Source organism: Pogoniulus pusillus, chromosome 9 (genome assembly GCF_015220805.1).
Source record: "Pogoniulus pusillus isolate bPogPus1 chromosome 9, bPogPus1.pri, whole genome shotgun sequence".
NCBI classification, from domain to species: Eukaryota; Metazoa; Chordata; class Aves; order Piciformes; family Lybiidae; genus Pogoniulus; species Pogoniulus pusillus.
The window spans coordinates 33285898-33306875 of record NC_087272.1 but is presented as its reverse complement, the minus strand read 5'-3'; the positions used below and the strand labels follow the sequence as shown (position 1 = coordinate 33306875).

Genomic DNA, 20978 nt, shown 5'->3' with positions numbered 1-20978 from the left:
TTCAGGTAGTTGTAGGCAGCAATGAGCTCTGCCCTGAGCCTCCTCTTCTCCAGGCTGCACACCCCCAGCTCCCTCAGCCTCTCCTCAAAGGGTTTGTGTTCCAGGCCCTTCACCAGCTTTGTTGCCCTTCTCTGGACACATCCCAGCACCTCAACGTCTCTCTTGAATTGCAAGATACTGGGAACCATGACAGGCCTGGGTGCTGTGGTTAAGACTGGGTGAGGTTTTTTAACTCACCAATGCAAAAGATATATTTTCATGCAGATGCTTGAATTGCTAGCAACAAAGGAAAGCTAGGAAAGAGCATGCGTGATGTTTTGATGCCTCAGAGGCTACAATGCCATGAAAAGGCAACTGTTTGTCAAAGACAGGGAGTTGCAGTGCTTCTGTGGTGACTTATCTAACAGTGAAAGGGCCAAGAATGTGTAAAGGATTAGGACAGGCCAGGAGAAGCAAGAGTGCCTCACTTGCCCCATTGAAATACTGTCCCAAATAAAACCATCCTTGTTACTCTAGGCACTCAGCTTTCTACTCAGCCTTTGGGTTGACTCTTCTCTCCTCAAACATGTCAAATGCAAAATTGCATTACTGGGTGAAAAGTTCAGCCTGTTTTATGAATGTTTTTTGGTCTTCACAAAGAAAATCCTGAGAGCAGGGATGGTATAAAACGGTTGAAAGTCAGGGATGACAAATCTGTTTTCCCGTTCAGTGCTTTTCAAAAGTCTTTGTAAGAACAGATGGTGGGCAGCAGCAGAACATGTTCAGCTTTATCAAGACATTTGGCTAACAAGCACAGAGTGAAATGCATTATTCCCCCCCCCCTTCCTGACTTAATAATTTTAATTAGAGGCAAAAGGTGTGGCAGTCTCATTGTCTGGAGGCGTATGTGCAATATTGTCTCGGTTGGGCAGGACTGGGTGGGAGTGAGCATGGCTGCCTCTAATGAAGGGTGGTGCATATCTCTGCAATCTCTTTTTTTTATTATTATCTGGTAATCTAAAAAATGCAAATTCCAACTTTGCTATTGCACAACTTACATAAAGATACACTGAGGCCATGCTTTTAGTCAGAAAATGAAAACATGGCCGTGAAATGTGTGCATGGAATTGCCCTGCTGGAGAAGGAGCAGGTTGTAGAGAGGTGGGGGTCAGTCTGTTCAACCATGTAACAAATGATAGGACAAGAGAAAATGGCCATGAGTTGCACAATTATATGTGTGTATGTAGCACCAGCACCAGAACGAGGGGACACAGTCTCAAGTTGTGGCAGGGGGAAGTATAGGCTGGATGTTAGGAGGAAGTTGTTGGCAGAGAGAGTGATTGGCATTGGAATGGGCTGCCCAGGGAGGTGGTGGAGTTGCTGTCCCTGGAGGTGTTGAAGCAAAGCCTGGATGAGGCACTTAGTGCCATGGTCTAGTTGACTGGCTGGGGCTGGGTGCTAGGTTGGACTGGATGATCTTGGAGGTCTCTTCCAACCTGGTTGATTCTATGATCCTATATATAAAAGTGCCTATGACTATGCCAATGAACACTCTTTGGAACCACTCTGAAGGGAAGGTTAAATCAGATATTAGGAAGAATTTCTTCACCAAAAGGGTTATCAGGCATTGGAAAGGCCTGCCCAGGGGAATGGTGGAGTCCCCATCCCTGAAGGTGTTTAAGAGTCATGTAGGCATAGTGCTTAGGGATGTGGCTTAGCCAAGGGCTTATCGTGGTAGGCTTACAACTGGAATTGATGATCTTAGAGGCCTTTTCTGATCGAGGCAGTTCTGTGCAGAAAGGCACATTAAAACACCAACAATGGGACTTCTTTCTCATCCTGAGGGGAAATCTTAGCAGTCTCTGCAACTCTTTCAATGCTTTTGAAACTCTCACTTACTGACTAACCATTTTGGACTTCATATACTCTCTCCTTAAGGACATCAAAGTGTTCTGGAAACAGTTATTAAGGATCATGTGCTTTAACCAGGTCTTTGTTTGCCCTGCTGATTCTGATCATACTCTAGCTCCTCTGCAGAGCTGCTTGCTTGAGTGGTGATGTGCTTTTTGCCCTTTTACCAGCTTGCCAAGCCCCAACTCAGAGCTGCTTCTCCTGCTCTGACACACGAGGAGCACACCAGTACTGCACTGGTCCCAAAAGGAAGTACTGAAATGAGATTTGTACCCTGAGCAGCTCTGGCACTAGGTTCTTACTGGGTGTTCCCCCTGTCATGCATGGGCTATGAAAATATATAGAGAAGCCCTTCTTCATCTCCCAAACCTGCATTTATTAAGAGTTGTGCTCTTCTAAAAATTTCTATGAGCTTTCTTCTTGCATTGTCATCAGTGATGTGCAATGGGTGCAAGTTGGAGCACAGGAGGTTCCATATAAACATAAGGAAAAATCTTTTACTGTGGAGGTGACAGAACCCTGGAACAGACTGCCCAGAGAGGTGGTGGAGTCTCCTTCTCTGGAGATGTTCAAAACCTACTGTGTGACCTACTCCAGGTGATCCTGCTCTGGCAGGGGGGGCTGGACTGGATGATCTGTTTGTGGTCCCCTCCAACTCCTAACATTCTGTGCTCATAGTCCTCCTGAAGGTGGCTCTCTGGTGTATCCCCCACAAAGCAAAGTTGTGGTAGTTATGTAATATCTAACTATAAATCTGCCCCTGACTTGGTGTTTTTGTTTCACACGATGGTAAAACTTTAAGCCAACAAAATAGTTGATTGTATAACATCCTACTGAAGGTTGTTCCACACTGGCTGAAGTTCACTTCTTGAGAAGAGTTTTTAAGGAGTGTTATCAGCTTCCTGGCAATAAAAAAGGCAACACAGCTCTCTATCATTTTTTACTGGCTTTTGATTGTGGAAGGAAGTTGGTTTGCCTTGTAAAGCTATTGGTCACAGAATCGTGTAACACGCTGGGTTGGAAGAGACATTTAAAGGTCATCTAGTCCAAACCTGCTGCAACAAGCAGTGACATCCTCAAGTAGATTGAGTTGCTCAGATCCCCATCAAGCCTGAATGTCTCCAGGGATGGGGCCTCCACCACCTCTCTGGGCAACCTGTTCCGCTACTCACATGGTAAAGAACCTCTTCCTAATGTCCACTCTAAATCTACCCTGTTCTAGTTTCAAACCATTGCCCCTGGTCCTAGTGCTGCATGCCCTTGTAAAAGTCCTTCCCCAGCTTTCCTGTAAGCCCCTTTAGGTACTGGAAGTCTGCTATAGGATATCCCTGGACTCTTCTCTTCTCCAGCTTGAACAACCCCAGCTCTCTCAGGCTCTCTTTGTAGAAGAGGTGCTCATTTTGTAACCCTCATCTGAACCTTCTCCTTCAGGTCCATGTCTTTCTTCTGTTGAGAGTCCCAGAGCTGCACATGGTACTCCAGGTGAGGTCTCTCCTCTCTCACTCTGTTGTCTCTTTATGACTAAACACTTGCTTTTGCATCCCTTGTTAGTGTAAACCTCTGAGATTTACAAGTGTGATGAATTTCACTGCAGTCTCAAGTTGTGCTGGGGGAGGAATAGTTTTGATATTAGGAGGAAGTTGTTGCCAGAGAGAGTGATTGGCGTTGGAATGGGCTGCCCAGGGAGGTGGTGGATCACTGTGCCTGGAGGTGTTCAAGCAAAGACTGGAAGAGGCAGTGCCATGGTCTAGTTGATTGGCTGGGGCTGGGTGCTAGGTTGGCCTGGATGATCTTGGAGGTCTCTTCCAACCTGGTTGATTCTGTGATTTCTCAGCTGCATGGTGAGACAAAGCCACAGTGAGGAATTGGAAGCAGGAAGGTCTTATGCTACCAGGACACTATTTCTCAGGGTCCCACTGGTTGAGTGGAAGAATGGAGGTTTTGTGCCTGTGCACAGCCATCAGCCTCACAAAAGCTGCATCAAGCACTGAGCAGGGTAAATGTTGTAGTCCTTATTGTCTGCCAGGCAAAGGATACAGGTCCTGTGTGTTGTATCACAGCAGACACGTGCCCAGTAAGCCACGGTGGTTTCTTACATAATATATACTTGTGAACTTTAAACACGTTGCTAAGATTTGGCAAGGGGGACTGGCCAAAAGGCTGACTACCAGAACCCAGTTTTCATCACTTGCTCCTCTCGTTGCAGACCTTCCCAAATATCAGAGACGTGACTGGACCTGGAGCAAGTGGCAGCCACCTTGCTCTGGGAAGTGCCAGACTTGATGGTCTGCAGTAAAGCAGAGGTAGCAAAGAAATTGGGACCAGACTCTGCAAAAGATATCTATGCACAGAGTTCCTCGTAGAATCATGTCTGCTGGAGAAGGCTTTCCAGGTCGTTGTGTCCAACTATCAGCTCAACACCATTGTGGCAATGAAACGTGTTCTGAAATGCCATAGCCACACATTTCTTGACCACCTCCAGGGGTGGCGACACTACCACCTCCCTGGGCAGCCTGTTGCAATTCTTGACCACTCTTCAGTGAAGAAACTCTTACTAATATCCAACTTAAACCTCCCCTGGCTCAACTTGAGCCCATTTTCTCTTGTACTGTCACTTCACGGAATCACAGAATGTCACAGGCTAGAAGGGACCTCCAGAGCTCATTCAGTCCAACCCTCCTGCCAGAGCAGGATCACCCAGAGCAGATCACACAGGAACAAATTTACACAGGTTTTGAATATCTCCAGAGAGGGAGACTCCACAACCCCCTGGGCAGTCTGTTCCAGTGTTCTGTCAGCCTCACAGGGAAAAAGATCTTCCTCGTGTTTCCATGAAGCCTCCTATGCCTCAGCTTCCACCCACTGCCCCTTGTCCTGTCGTCAGGCATCACCCAGCAGAGCCTGGCTCCAGCCTCCTGGCACTCACCCTGCACATATTTATAAATATTGATGAAGTCACCTCTCATTTCCTAAGGACAAGAGACCATCACCCACTTCACTACAACCTCCCTTCAGGTAGTTGTAAAGACCAAGCTGTGTGTATTTACCAAATCATTGTGCTACTGAGTTGCCTACCTGAGCTGTGAAAAGGCCAGAGGCAGCAGAAAACAAGCTACAGAGAGATCAGAAAGTCTAACAGCTCAGCCTGAGAATTTCAGGCTTATTTGGTTTAGAAGATGGGCAGAGTCCAAGGGGATGGGGTTCAATAGCTCCAAGTGCTGGTGCTGCACTTTGGCCACAACAACCCCATGCAGAGATACAGGCTGGGGTCGGAGTGGCTGGAGAGCAGCCAGACAGAGAGGGATCTGGGGGTGCTGATTGATACCCACCTGAACATGAGCCAGCAGTGTGCCCAGGTGGCCAAGAGAGCCAGTGACATCCTGGCCTGCATCAGCAATGGTGTGGTCAGCAGGAGCAGGGAGGTCATTCTGCCCCTGTACTCTGCACTGGTTAGACCACACCTTGAGTGCTGTGTTCAGTTCTGGGCCCCCCAGTTTAGGAGGGACATTGAGATGCCTGAGTGTGTCCAGAGAAGGGCGACGAGGCTGGGGAGAGGCCTTGAGCACAGCCCTACGAGGAGAGGCTGAGGGAGCTGGGATTGGTTAGCCTGGAGAAGAGGAGGCTCAGGGGAGACCTTATTGCTGTCTGCAACTACCTGAGGGGTGGTTGTGGCCAGGAGGAGGTTGCTGTCTTCTCTCAGGTGGCCATCACCAGAACGAGAGGACACAGCCTCAGGCTGTGCCAGGGGAGATTTAGGCTGGAGGTGAGGAGAAAGTTCTTCACTGAGAGAGTCATTGGACACTGGAATGGGCTGCCCGGGGAGGTGGTGGAGTCGCCGTCCCTGGGGCTGTTCAAGGCAGGATTGGACGTGGCACTTGGTGCCATGGTCTAGCCTTGAGCTGTGTGGTAAAGGGTTGGACTTGATGATCTGTGAGGTCTCTTCCAACCCTGATGATACTGTGATACTGTGATTTTGAGGGGATACTACTTAATGCCTGAGTATTGAGTTGTGTGGAGGCAGATCTGCTTGTTGCTGTTCAAAGGTTCTACATGCTAAGCATGATGTCATCGAGATCCTTAGTCACAGAATCAGAGATCATAGAATTGTTTTAGTTGGAAAAGACCTTTAAGATCATCAGTTCCAACCACTATCTAATGCTACCAGGAAACTCAGTGCATGTTGTTCTGTGATGCTAGATCAGCAAAATCCTGGTGGTTTATAGCAGATGAGCATCTCATCTCCTGAGGAACTGTTATGGGTTGGTGGATGCCACTCCAGCATCAAACTAGGCGCAGAGGTGGAGTGAACTCTTAGTTTCTTTACCATGAGGGTGGTGGAACACAGGAACAGGTTGTCCAGGGAGTTGTTTGGGGCCCCATCCCTGGAAATATTCAAAGTGAGGCTCAACAGAGCTCTGAGCAACCTGATCTAGTCAAGGATGTCCCTGATGACTGCGGGGAGAATTGGGCTGGAAGACCTTCAGAGGTCCCTTCCAACCCAGACCATTCTATGATTCTAATGTGCTATCATATGAGCCATGTGCCTTCTGGGAGGCACAGTAACATCCTCCTCTGAAAAACAGTGATTTTACTCAGAGAAATGAGCCCAGGTTTACTCCTTCCTTCTTCTGCATCTGTCCTCAAGGAGTGCAAAGCTGGGGAGTCTTCAATAAACCATGCTGAGAACCCTCTAGTTACTAAGAAATGAGAAGGACAGCTCTTTTGAACTGGATTGTATTTGGTTGAAAGACAGGTCACTGTGCTGAGACAGTTTAAATCTCAGTAGGATTGCATGATTTCATGTTTCAAAGATGTAGTGAGCCTACAAGGGACTTTTCTGGGGGTGGGCTGCTGTTTTACAGCCAGCATAGTGGTTCTTCTATTTACACCTGCTTGTAAGACAGCGTAATGCACCAAATAGTAATTGTAGCTATTAGTACAGATATCTGAGCTCAGATAAGCAAACCCAGGTTCAGGGGCAGTGTGTTGCACTGCACTGAGGAACTGCTGATGACATTTTCTGGCCTGACTTAAGCAAGAGGACCGAGTAAAGGTTGCTCTTGATGTAAAGGATCTCTGATTCCTGAGTGGGGTGAATGTTTCTGAGCAGTATGTCTTCGATGCACGTTCTGGAGGCAGAGAACTTCAAATGGCTCCTACAGGCAGACACACACATGTGTGGAGGTTTGCAGATCTGAGCTGGGCTGGCTTTGCTCCACTGCCTTGAGAAGATCTGCTTGGGTTTACATGTGGTGAGATGCTGAGCATCCAGCATGGTTCATGCTATCGGTCAGAGATGAAGCTGTAGATTTTGCTGGCTTACAAGGGTAGGAAGGGTGTATCTCCTCTAGGGTGTGTCTGATCAGTTATGCTCCATAGATGTTGTGTACTCTTTTGGAGAAGAGAGATATATGGTTTACTAGTAACAAACCTGTCTCACCCTATCTAATCACTTAGAGTTAAACTGTTGAAAACAAATTTGCTCGTTCCTGTGTGGCAAAGCATCAACACCAAACCTTATCCTTTCTTGAGACTGCAGCAGTCCTGTTATCACTTGTTCTTGTTCCTCTTACTGATTGTGGCCGAATATCAGTAAATAAATTATCCTCACAATTACAAGCTGATTTAATCGGGTTTTGCATGGCCTACTTCCCTGCCCTTCTGCCCTTAAACTGAGTAATACAGCACTCTGCAAGCAGATCTGCTGACTTCATAATGCCCTTAGAGATGTATCAGGTCAGCAGGGGGTGCCTGGCTCCTTCACAGGCTGTTACACGAAAGGCAGGACATCACCTGTAGTTTATTCTCTCTAAGCCAAAATGAACACAAATTAGCTGGCTTTGGTTTAGGTGATCGAATACATAACACAGAAAGCAGAGCACCAAGTTTGTTCCCATGTGTTCACACAGATGCAAGGATGACCTACAATGTTTAGTACAGTGGATAGTCACATTTTGGGGGGGATCTAAATTCTGGCCTTATTTTCTGTTATCTGGGGCTTGCTGGTGATATGGGTGGTAGATTTGTCACAGCCCTGTACAAGTGGCTGCCTTACATTGGCTGTATATAGGACCTGTAAGCTGTTAACCATAGCCTGGCTCTACCTTGTTGGATTTCTAAGAGGATTCTTTGTTCAGAAACACAGAATACTCTTTGCACTGCTGCTTAGGAATTATAAAGGTTCTCACTTGCCTTTTCTATGGCTACCTGTCTTCCTTGGTGCTGGGCTCTTGGAGCTGCTCTGCAGAAGTTCAGAGCTCCAGTTCTGCAAGAATATCCTTCCAGAGAGCTTCTCAGCTCAGCCCTGAGAGCAACAGCTTGAAAGAAAGCTTGTTGCTTCCTTTCCACCCCATTCATTCCTTCCAGACAGGCTGAGAGGAGGGCAAAGTCAGCAGAAGATGGTGCTGAGTAAGCAGTTTTGGAGGTAAAGAATTCCTGTCTGTTTTGATGTTGACAACTAGCAGGTAAAGTAATTGTCTGTGATTTGACAATGAACGCTACACAATGCAAGGGAGGAGAACTTCTGGCATCTGCACTCATCTGACACCATCTTGGAATGTGTTCAGGAGCAGGCTAACAACAGGGCATTATTCCTTTAGGGAAAAGAAAAAGGGAAATAGTGAACCCTGCAAGAAACCTAACAAGAAGAGGTATCTGAACAGAGTGGGCTGGGGCAGCAAACCGTTCCTTTTCCTCTGTGACAGAATCACTCATGCATATGTGCAGCCCATCACCTGTAGGTCTGGGAAAAACTGGGCTAGGAGGCCCAGACCTAGAGTCTCTGCCTTGCTAATGCTCTCTTTCCCTCTCACACACCCAGTAGCAACTGCCAGAAATTCCCATTCAGAGTTCAGCCTCTCTGGCTTCTCTTTCTTTCCTTGCACTGCTTTTCCTTCCAGGGAGCTGTAGCTGTTATGTTGGAGCACAAGCGGATGGATGTGTGTGTGGTGGAGATGCTGATCAGGGATAAAGCAGGAGCTGGCTTCCCAGTCAGGATGTCACCTGGTACTGAACAAAGTCAGTTCTAGATTAATTACAGAACAGGGCAGAATTTGAGCCGCTCTGACACAAAGGAGTGCCAACGAGATTGGAGTTGTGTCCCACTTTCCTTGTCAGGGACTCGCAGACATTCCCTCCATGCTCCTTCAGTGCTTCCCAAAACGCTTCACAGATTGAGTCCTGCCCTTTTTCACACTGACAAGCGAGCAGAAAGCAGCAGTTAAGCAGAGAGGAGCTCAGCCAGCACCCGTGGGTGATGTTAGAGCAATCATCAAGCCTAGTCCTAAATAGCCGGGGGGCCACCAGGCCCCCCGGCCTTTTTGATCACCTCCACCACTCACCCAGTGCACTCACCAGGGTGGGAGACTCACCAGAGGTGATGGGAGGAGGATCCTCTGCCCAGATGGGCAAACATGGAGCTACTGCCTCTTCTGGGGCTGGTTATAAAGGGGAGTGAGCAGGGAGGGCAAAGTAGTCACACCTGGGGTGGGAGGAGACTGCAACAGCACCCAGGTGCTGTGAGTTTGGGAGAAAAAAGGGGGAAATGTGAGGTGGGAAAGGAGCAAAGATTAGATTCTTCACAGCAAGAGTGATTGGCACTGGAATGGGCTGCCCAGGGAGGTGGTGGAGTGCCCATCCCTGGAGGTGTTCGAGAGGAGGCTGGATGAGGCACTTAGTGCCATGGGTTAGTTAATTAGAAGGGTTAGGTGATAGGTTGGACTCGATGATCCTAGAGGTCTTTTCCAACCTGGTTCATTCTGTGATTCTGTGATTCTGTGATGTGTCTGCTCAGCAAGTTTGCTGACAACACCAAGCTGGGAGGCTTGGCTGATACAGATGAAGGCTGTGCAGACATCCAGCAGGACCTAGGCAGACTGAGAGCTGGGCACAGAGGAACCAGATGAGGTTCAACAAGGACAAGTGCAGAGTCCTGCATCTGGGGAGGAATAACAAACTCCACCAGTACAGACTGGGAGGTGATCTGCTGGAAAGCAGTCCTGTGGAGAGGGACCTGGGGGTCCTGGTGGATAACATCCATGGCACAGCAATGTGCCCTTGTGGCCAAGAAGGCAAATGGGATCCTGGGGTGTATTAGGAGGAGTGTGTCCAGCAGATCAAGGGAGGTTCTCCTACCCATCTACTCTGCTCTGTGATCAGTTTTGGGCTCCCCAGTTGAAGACGGACAGGGATCTGCTGGAGAGGGTCCAGCAGAGAGCTACAAGGATGATGAGGGGACTGGAGGGCATGGCTTATGAGGAGAGGCTGAGGGACCTGGGGCTGTTTAGTCTGGAGGAAAGAAGACTTAGAGGGGATGTGATAAATATTTATAACTATCTGAGGGCTGGCCAGGAGGGGCGGACAGGCTCTTTTCACTTTCTCCTTGTGATAGGACAAGGAGCAATGGGTGTGAGTTGCAGCAAAAGTGGTTCTGCCTCAACACAAGGGGGAACTTCTTTACTGTCAGGGTCACAGAGCACTGGAACAGGCTCCCCAGAGAGGTTGTGGAGTCTCCTTCTCTGGAGCCTTTCAAGGCCTGTCTGGATGTGTTCCTCTGTGATTTGTGTTAGATAGGATTGTCCTGCTCTGGCAGGGGGGTTGGACTCGATGATCCCCTTGGGTCCCTTCCAACCCCTAACATCCTGTGGTCCTGTGATCCTGTGAACATTTAAGTTCCACATACCTAATGCACTTACATCTGTGCAATACATCCTGCATGTGCCACTGCTACAGCACTGCAAAAATATTTTCATAGAATCATAGAATCAAGCAGGTTGGAAGAGACCTCCAAGATCACCCAGCCCAACCTAGCACCCAGCCCTGTCCAGTCAACTAGACCATGGCACTAAGTGCCTCATCCAGGCTTTGCTTGAACACCTCCAGGGACGGTGCCTCCACCACCTCCCTGGGCAGCCCATTCCAATGCCAATCACTCTCTCTGGCAACAACTTCCTCCTAACATCCAGCCTATACTTTCCCCGGCACAACTTGAGGCTCTGTCCCCTTGTTCTATTGCTGGTTGCCTGGGAGAAGAGGCCACCCCCACCTGTCTACAATGTCCCTTCAGATAGTTGTAGACAGCAATGAGGTCACCCCTGAGCCTCCTCTTCTGCAGGCTAAACAACCCCAGCTCCCTCAGCCTCTCCTCATAAGGTTTGTGTTTTTGTCCTTCTCATATTGTGCTTTGACTTGCCACCTCTAGCATCATCTCACAACACCGTGTGCATAGGGCAGGACAGCTCCCTGGGAGCTCAGAGAGGAGAACAATGCAGTTGGATTGTGTAGCCAGCTCTGGCTGAAGGCCAGAACCTTCAGCCAGCTCTGAAGGATGAAGACTGGAAAGCTGGCAGGTAATTTTTGGTGACTGATATAGCACAGACCTCCACAGAACCTGTGCATGCCTGCTACCAAAGCAGCAAGAGCCGAGGTCATACACAGAGCACAGAGCAGGCTTTCCACATACAATTCATTTAATTCCATTAACTGATTTCATGGTTGATTTCTCAGAGGGAAGTCTGTTTACTAAAACAATCTAGATAAGTATGATTGATTGCCCTTGATGGCTTCTGCAATTTCATTTTTTAATGCTGTCCTCTCAGATATGAATTTCAGATATCAGAAGGGATAGAAACAAAACAGGACCTAAGATTTACATTGGGTATACAGCAAGTACAAAATGTAGGAACTACATTTGGGGTTTAAGAGATTAAGGAAACACTTGTTAGGGAAAAAAAAAAAAGATCATTCTGTGATGTCAGCTCCTAAATGTCAACTGTTTAGGAACTGGCTGGAGGGCCGAGCCCAGAGAGTGGTGGTGAATGGTGCCACATCCAGCTGGTGGCTGTCACTAGTGGTGTGCCTCAGGGATCAGTGCTGGGCCCCATCCTCTTTAACATCTGCATAGATGATCTGGATGAGGGCATCGAGTCAGTCATCAGCAAGTTTGCAGATGACACTAAGCTGGGGGCAGATGTGGCTGGGTTGGAGGGCAGAAGGGCTCTGCAGCGGGACCTTGACCGCCTGGACAGATGGGCAGAGTCCAATGGGATGGGGTTCAATAGCTCCAAGTGCTGGTGCTGCACTTTGGCCACAACAACCCCATGCAGAGATACAGGCTGGGGTCGGAGTGGCTGGAGAGCAGCCAGACAGAGAGGGATCTGGGGGTGCTGATTGATACCCACCTGAACATGAGCCAGCAGTGTGCCCAGGTGGCCAAGAGAGCCAGTGGCATCCTGGCCTGCATCAGCAATGGTGTGGTCAGCAGGAGCAGGGAGGTCATTCTGCCCCTGTACTCTGCACTGGTTAGACCACACCTTGAGTCCTGTGTTCAGTTCTGGGCCCCCCAGTTTAGAAGGGACATTGAGATGCTTGAGCGTGTCCAGAGAAGGGCGACGAGGCTGGGGAGAGGCCTTGAGCACAGCCCTACGAGGAGAGGCTGAGGGAGCTGGGATTGGTTAGCCTGGAGAAGAGGAGGCTCAGGGGTGACCTTATTGCTGTCTGCAACTACCTGAGGGGTGGTTGTAGCCAGGAGGAGGTTGCTCTCTTCTCTCAGGTGGCCAGCACCAGAACAAGAGGACACAGCTTCAGGCTGTGCCAGGGGAGATTTAGGCTTGAGGTGAGGAGAAAGTTCTTCACTGAGAGAGTCATTGGACACTGGAATGGGCTGCCCGGGGAGGTGGTGGAGTCGCCGTCCCTGGGGCTGTTCAAGGCAGGATTGGACGTGGCACTTGGTGCCATGGTCTAGCCTTGAGCTGTGTGGTAAAGGGTTGGACTTGATGATCTGTGAGGTCTCTTCCAACCCTGATGATACTGTGAAATACTGTGGAATACTGTGTTCTTTAGCATCTTTATAATTCTGTGGTCATCGACTCACAGAATCATTAAGGTTGGAAATGACCTCTCAGATGATCGAGTCCGAGGCGTGATGTGATTTGTGAACGGCAAGGCAAAGTGGTTCCTATGTTTTTCACGCTCAGCTATGCAATACTTGCACGCATGCTGCATGTCCAAAGCATCAATTAAATTACATTAAGTAAGCTCTGTATCTTGGGAGGGTGAAGTTAACTTGAGCACAGCATAATTGCCACTAAGTTCATTTGCTGTGATTTACAAAATGCTTCTACCGTCAAATTCTTGTTGCTAGTATCCAAAAAAGAAGTGTAATTACTTTACTGTTGCAAAAGCATTTCCCAGACTATCTTCCACCCCAAAAGAAGAAAAGATGAAGGTCTCCTGTTCTAAAATAACAGGGGGGAAAGTAGCCAAGTTTTACAACATAACAAAGAGTTTATAAGTATCTGAGGGCTGGCCAGGAGGAGGGGACAGGCTCTGCTCATTGCTCCCTGGGATAGGACAAGGAGCAATGGGTGTAAGCTGCAGCACAGGAGGTTCCACCTCAACACAAGAGAGAACTTCTTGACTGTAAGGATCACAGAGCACTGGAACAGGCTCCCCAGAGAGGTTGTGGAGTCTCCTTCTCTGGATGCTTTCAAGGCCTGTCCAGATGTGTTCCCCTGTGATCTGTGTTAGACTGTGTGGTCCTTCTCTGGCAGCGGGGTTGGACTTTATGATCTCCTTGGGTCCCTTCCAACCCTTAACATCCTGTGGCCCTGTGATAAAAGCTGAAAACATCAAGGTTTATTCAGTGAAAAGAAGGTAGCTAATGCTTATCATCAGCCTAGGTTAATTTTCTGTCTGAATTATCTCCCCTTTCTCTCATGTTCCAACCAGACAGCCATGTCTAAATGAAGGAAATTAGATGTGGTGCTGAGGGACATGGTTTAGCACCAGACTTGGTAGAGTTAGATAATGCTTGGACTCAGTGATGTTGAAGGTCTTTTCCAACCCAAATGATTCTAAAGGATATGGATTGTATGCTCTATGAGGGAAAACTGGTGTCTTGCATAGCTCTCAGAATGATCTGGGAGTGATGGCAGTCTGTAGAGCATGTAGGAAACACAGTCCAGGTGAGAGCCCTGTAGAACAGTTCCTAAACAGCTGCTAACCTGCAAACCACAGGGAGTGGCACCTCTGATTCTTAGCAGAAAAAAGCTAATGGTGTATCTCCTCTTATGTGTGGCAGAAGGGAAGCCCAGGGAGGAGGAGGAACTGCAGCCAAGCTTACCTCAGTTGCTGGAAAGATCCTGTGGCATCTGGAAATCATTTCCAATCATGTATGGACAGGAAGGTAAACCAAGGGCAAATCCTCCTTGACAAAACCTGAATGCAGCCTGTGGTGAAATGAGTGCCTGTAGTGATGGGAGGAGAGTGCTGGATAGGGTATAGATTAACTTCAGCAAGGGCTTTTGACATGTCAGGAGCCAGTGCAAAAACCAAACTCCTCTCAGAGGTGGCAGGTGATGTATGATATGGCTAGGTTCAAGCTGGACATTACGGAAACCATGTTGACTAGGAGAGTAGTGCAGCACTGGAAGAGCATTCCTGGAGGGGAGAAGGGGTTTGGGGGTGTGGGTGGGCTGGCTCTGGACTGCTTGGATGTTTCCAAGTCATGATCAAAGTCACAGTTTGCCTGATCAACCAGCATTGGTGGTAGTTCCACTTCCAGAAAGAGGTTGGAGTCAATGAACTTGACAGGCCTCTTCTGACCAACTTTTTTGTGACTGTATATTTGCTACTGACCTTCAAGCACTGCTTCAGCAAAGTGAGCAGCGAGCTACTCCCAGCATGATCCTTGCTGTTCCTTCAGATGACATAGTGCAGCCAGATGTCAGGACTCTTGTTCAGTCTTAGGAAGAGCTAATGCCATTGTGTCATTCCTGGCACAACTTCAGTAGCATGTTGTGTGGGTGTAAGAGCCTCCAAAGATCCCTGGATTGGACTGCAATGGGGTTCCACATGCCAGGTAAGCCAGGAAAGGAGCTTAAGGCTCCTTCTTCTCCCTAACAATGTATGGTCTGCAGCACTGAAAGAGAAAGTAGGCTTCATCAAGTCGTTTGCATCTTCCAGCCAATTGCACAGGCTTGCAGGAAAGGGCAAGGCTGGGTGGAGCATCCCTGGCCACAATGCCTGCACCATCCTGCAGCACACCACTGCATACAGCCCTTCACAGCCAAGAAGGATCTGGGACATCAGAAAAAGGAAGCTGGGAGGCTTGACTGATACAGCTGAAGGCTGTGAAGACATCCAGCAGGACCTAGGCAGACTGAGAGCTGGGCACAGAGGAACCAGATGAGGTTCAACAAGGACAAGTGCAGAGTCCTGCATCTGGGGAGGAATAACAAACTCCACCAGTACAGGCTGGGAGGTGATCTGCTGGAGAGCAGCCCTGTGGAGAGGGACCTGGGGGTCCTGGTGGATAACAAGTTAACCATGGCACAGCAATGTGCCCTTGTGGCCAAGAAGGCCAGTGGGATCCTAGGATGTATTAGGAGGAGTGTGTCCAGCAGATCAAGGGAGGTTCTCCTCCTGCTCTACTCTGCCCTGTTGAGACCTCATCTTGAATACTGCATTCACTTTTGGGCTCCCCAGTTGAAAAGGGACAGGGATCTGCTGGAGAGGGTCCAGCAGAGAGCTACAAGGATGATGAGGGGACTGGGGGGCATGGCTTATGAGGAGAGGCTGAGGGACCTGGGGCTGCTTAGTCTGGAGGAAAGAAGACTGAGAGGGGATTTGATAAATGTTTGTAAGCATCTGGGGGCTGGGGGTCAGGAGAGGGGGGACAGGCTCTGCTCACTTGCTCCTTGGGATAGGACAAGGAGCAATGGGTGTAAATTGCAGCACAGGAGGTTCTGCCTCAACACAAGGGGGAACATCTTTACTGTCAGGGTCACAGAGCACTGGAACAGGCTCCCCAGAGAGGTTGTGGAGTCTCCTTCTCTGGAGGCTTTCAAGGCCTGTCTGAGTATAGAATCATAGAACCAGTCAGGGTTGGAAGGGACCACAAGGATCATCCAGTTCCAACCCCCCTGCCATGGGCAGGGACACCCTACTCTAGATCAAGCTGCCCAGAACTTCATCCAGCCTGGCCTTAAACACCTCCAGGGATGTGTCCTCAACCACCTCCCTGGGCAACCCTTTCCAGCCTCTCACCACTCTCATGCTCAACAACTTCCTCCTCATGTCCAGTCTCAATCTCCCCACCTCCAGCTTTGCTCCATTCCCCCCAGTCCTGTCACTCCCTGATATCCTGAAAAGTCCTTCCCCAGCTTTTTTGTAGGCCCCCTTCAGATACTGGAAAGCCACAAGAAGGTCACCTGGGAGCCTCCTCTTCTGCAGACTGAACAGCCCCAACTCTCTCAGTCTGTCCTCACAGCAGAGCTGCTGCAGCCCTCTGAGCATCCTCATGGCCCTTCTCTGGACACACTCCAGCATCTCCACATCCCTCTTGTAATGGGGGCTCCAGAACTGGATGCAGTGGGGGTCTCACCAGAATGGAGTAGAAGGGGAGAATCACCTCCCTTGCCCTGCTGGCCACACTTCTCCTGCTGCAGCCAGGCTGCGTTCCTCTGTGACCTGTGCTAGATTGTTTGGTCCTGCTCTGGCAGGGGGGGTGGACTCGATGATCTCCTTGGGTCCCTTCCAGCCCCTGCCATCCCATGATCCTGTGACAATTCCCCCATTATCCAGGTGCACCCTGGGCAGTGCTTACCCTGCAGCAAACCACCGTTCAGTGTTTCCCTCCAACGTGCTGCTAACATTTACCCCAAAGAAACACCATTGTGTGGCTTCCCCTGTGAAGAGCTGTGTCTGTTGGAGGTTGCCTGCATTGAGTTGTTTACTGCCACACAGTGCCTAATTCTTCACTGACTAACTTTCCTTACAGAGCCTTGCCAAGCACTAATTAGGTCAACCTAAGCGGCAGTATGAAATGTAATTAGCCAAAAACTTTCTTAATTAGTGCTGTTAGCTAGGGTGGGGAGAGCTTAGCTCACAGTGAGCTGGGGTAGGGCACCTTGGTAGAGAGAGAGTCTTCCCAACACAAGGTGAGATCTGAGGCTGGATACCTGCCCAACAGCTTTTGAAATGGTGATTGCAATGCTTTGCAGCCACAGCGAGGACTAATTTGTGCCTGTAGGGTGCTCTGCCTTGCACTAATAGATTGCAACAAGCCAACAAACAAACGAATCCTTTCTATGGACAGGCTGAGAGAGTTGGGGTTGTTCAGCCTGGAAAAGAGAAGGCTCAGGGGAGACCTTCTAGCAGCCTTCTTAGAATCATAGAATCATAGAATCAAGCAGGTTGGAAGAGACCTCCAAGATCATCCAGGCCAACCTAGCACCCAGCCCTATCCAATCAACTAGACCATGGCACCAAGTGCCTCATCCAGGCTTTGCTTGAACACCCCCAGGCATAGTGACTCCACCACCTCCCTGGGCAGCCCATTCCAATGCCAATCACTCTCTCTGGGAAGAACTTCCTCCTAACATCCAGCCTAGACCTCCTCTGGCACAACTTGAGACTGTGTCCCCTTGTTCTATTGCTGGTTGCCTGGGAGAAGAGACCAACCCCCACCTGGCTACAGCCTCCCTTCAGGTAGTTGTAGACAGCAATGAGGTCACCCCTGAGCCTCCTCTTCTCCAGGCTGCACAACCCCAGCTCTCTCAGCCTCTCCTCATAGGGTTTGTGTTCCAGGCCCCTCACCAGCTTTGTTGCCCTTCTCTGGACATGTTCCAGCACCTCAACATCTCTCTTGAATTGAGGAGCCCAGAACTGGACACAGCACTACTGTTCTAGTAGGTGTCCCTGCTCATGGTAAAAGGGTTGGAACTGGATGCTCTTGAAGGTCCTTTCCAACTCAAACCATTCTGTGTTTCTATGATGACAACATCTTCTTGTAAGCAGAACCACTGATCCTAGGTATTCAGACACTACTACATCATGAAAACGTTGCTAAGAAGCTGTTTCCTTCCTGCCTGCAGAGCAGCTCCCATTGGGCTGGCTGGCCAGGGACTGGAATCTTTTACACTGCCATCCCTTGAGGTGTTCAAGCAAAGCCTAGATTAGGCACTTGGTGCCATGGTCTAGTTGACTGGCTAGGGCTGGGTGCTAGTTTGGCCTGGATGATCTTGGAGGTCTCTTCCAACCTGGTTGATTCTATGATTCTGTGATTCATATCTGGAGTCCAGTTCAGAAACCCACTTTGTGGGCAATACAAGACATAGATCAATACAGCTTCCAGTGGGCAAATACCCATCACACCACTTTTTGTACTACTGGCATCTGAACATTCTGACAGGACCGGGACTAGATGGGACAGATTAAGTTAGTCTGATACCTCTGAAGACAGTAAATTCATGAGAAGCTTGTGGTAGCCTTTACCCTAGCAGCATTTGGATGAAGAGAGATTTCCATTTCTTGTCATCAAACAACTTTCACATTCTCTCACCTCTCCCCTCCAGTCAGTGTAAATCACAAACCAATTTTACAGAAATGGAAGAGGAAACAGCAGCCCAGCTTTTAATTTCTGCTACTCTCAGATTTTACTACCATTACAATCCATCTCCCATCTGGAGTGAATAAGATAATTTGCATTTTCCCATGTACAAATGCTGGCATCTACTGATGCAGGACAAGTTACTGATTAATAATTCTGATTAATATGTAATACACTGATGAGACTCTCTTGGAGCACAGGGCTAAATTTAGTGTTAGTGGGCACAGACTGTAATAAAAGCATATGAGGGTCAGTCTGGACAAACATGCATGGGAGCAACCTCCAAATACCCAAAAAGCAATGATTCTTTGCCCTGTCTGTGCACGAACCAACTCAGGTCTGAAGGCAGTCTAGCTATGCTCACCCAGTATTGCACAGGAGCTAATGAAGCCTGGGGAGAGGCCCTTCACCACAAAAAGGACACTGAGCTTCTGGAGTGGATCCAGAGAAGTGCAACAAAGCTGATGGAAAGGGTCTGGAGAACAGGTCTGGCGAGGAGCAGCTGAGGGAACTGGGGTTGTTTAGCTTGGAGAAAAGGGGGTTGAGGGGAGACCTCATTGCTCTTTTCAAATCCCTGAGAGGACACTGGAGCCAGGTGGGAGTTGGTCTCTTCTCCCTAGTATCAGGTCATAGAACATGAGGAAATGGCCTGAAATTGATCCAGGGAGGGGATTGGATATTAGGAGAAATTTCCTTGCTGAAAGAGTGGTCAGGCATTGGAACAGGCTAGCCTGGGAGGTGGTGGAGTCACTGTCCCTGCAGGTGTTCAAGAAGTGTATGCATGTGGCACTTTGGCCAATGGTTTAATGGCCATGGTGGTCTTAGGTTGGACTTGATGATCTTAGAGGTCCTTCTCAACCAAAGCAATTCTATGATTCTGTGGTTCTATGGTAACTGGAGAATGAGTGCAAGTAACATTCCCACTGAGAATGGTGCAGAGCAGAGCCCCAGATCTGCACCTAAACCTAGTGAAAGTCTTTAAGATATGGCCTGAGTGTGGCATGAGTTTTGTGCTGATCAACTGTTCTGTCATCATCCTGGTAATGGCATTTTAGTAGGGGAAGGGCCACGAGGATGCTCAGAGTGCTGCAGCAGCTCTGCTATGAGGACAGGCTGAAAGAGTTGGGGCTGTTCAGTCTGGAGAAGAGGAGGCTCTGAGGTGACCTTCTTGTGGCCTTCCAGTATCTGAAGGGGGCCTGCAAAAAAGCTGGAGAGGGATTTTTTAGGCTGTCAGGGAGTGACAGGACTGGGGAGAATGAAGCAAAGCTGGAGATGGATAGATTCAGGCTGGACTGATGTAAAATGGGCTCCTCAAAATGTTACCCTGATCCATGTTCACATCAATCCCATTCAGATTCACTTCCACTGATGTAAAATGGGCTCCTCAAAACCTTACCCAGATCCATGGTCACATCAATCCCATTCAGATTCACTTCCCCTGATGTAAAATGTGCTCTTCAAAACCTTACCCAGATCCATGTTCACGTCAATCCCATTCAGATTCACTTCCACTGATGTAAAATGGGCTCCTCAAAACCTTACCCAGATCCATGTTCACATCAATCCCATTCAGATTCACTTCCACTGATGTAAAATGGGCTCCTCAAAACCTTACCCTGATCCATGGTCACATCAATCCCATTCAGATTCACATTTCACTGACGTGGAATTGGCCCCTCAAAACCTTACCCAGATCCATGTTCAGGTGGGAAACAATCACCTCCTGGACTTTAAGCATTCATTCATTCATAGGTGAAAGAGACACTTCAGAAAAGGAGTGAAATCCTACCATGTGGTCTGGGCTGAAGCATCACAGCCTCAAGCTGCACCAGGGCAGATTTTGGCTGGATGCTAGGAAGTTCTTGCCAGAGAGAGTGATTGGCATTGGAATGGGCTGCCCTTGGAGGTGGTGGAGTCACTGTCCCTGGAGATGTTTAAAAAGAGGTTGGATGAGGCACTTAGTGCTATGGTTTAGTAGATTAGAAGATGTTAGGTGATAGGTTGGACTGGATGATCTTGAAGGTCTTTTCCAACCTGATTAATTCTGTGCTTCTGTGCTCACCATGCCCTGGTAGTGAGTTCAGTTCTGTCAATGGAAAGTTAAAGTCTTTCAGTAACTTGATCAATAACTAAAACACAGGCATTAGAAAGCATTCATGGAACTGCATTCTGAGAACTAAGAGAGAAAAATGTACTTGAGACCTGGTTAAGAGGTGGTCACCAGAAAGCCAATGGTAATAACTTTCAGTGGCCTCACTATAAGCTACTTTCTAATAGCCTGTAAAAGAATGCTGGCTAATTCTGCAAGCTCTGCTGGGCAGTGTTTTATCAAGTTAGTGAGAGGTGCTTTAGAGAAACTCACAGAAGCACAGCATGGTTGGGGCTGGAAGTAACCTCTGGAGATCATCAAGTCTAAAGCAGAGTCACAACAGGTTGCACACAAACATGTCCAGATGGGTTTGGAAAGTCTACAGAGAAGATTCTACTCCACAAGCAAGCTGGGCAGGCCTCCAGAACCCCCCCCCAGAGTAAAGAAGCTTCTCTTCATGTTTAAGTGAAACTCTCTGCATTCTAGCTTGTAGCAGTTGCCTCTTGTCTTATCACCAGGCACCTCTGAAGAGAGGCCAGTGCCAGCCCCTTGACCTCCACCCTTTACTATACCACATAGCTGGGCAGAAGTGGCTGCTCTGTGAGTACT

General features: G+C 48.7%; 1 long non-coding RNA gene across 1 annotated transcript; it reads right to left on the bottom strand.

Moving 5' to 3' along the window:
• Positions 1–6415: 6415 nt before the first annotated feature.
• Positions 6416–9195, bottom strand: LOC135178493 (uncharacterized). The gene is made up of 2 exons (XR_010303571.1): positions 8083–9195; positions 6416–7281 (listed from the first exon to the last, which is right to left on the bottom strand). It is a non-coding gene; the product is annotated as an uncharacterized LOC135178493 (long non-coding RNA).
• Between the last annotated feature and the right edge of the window lie 11783 nt (positions 9196–20978).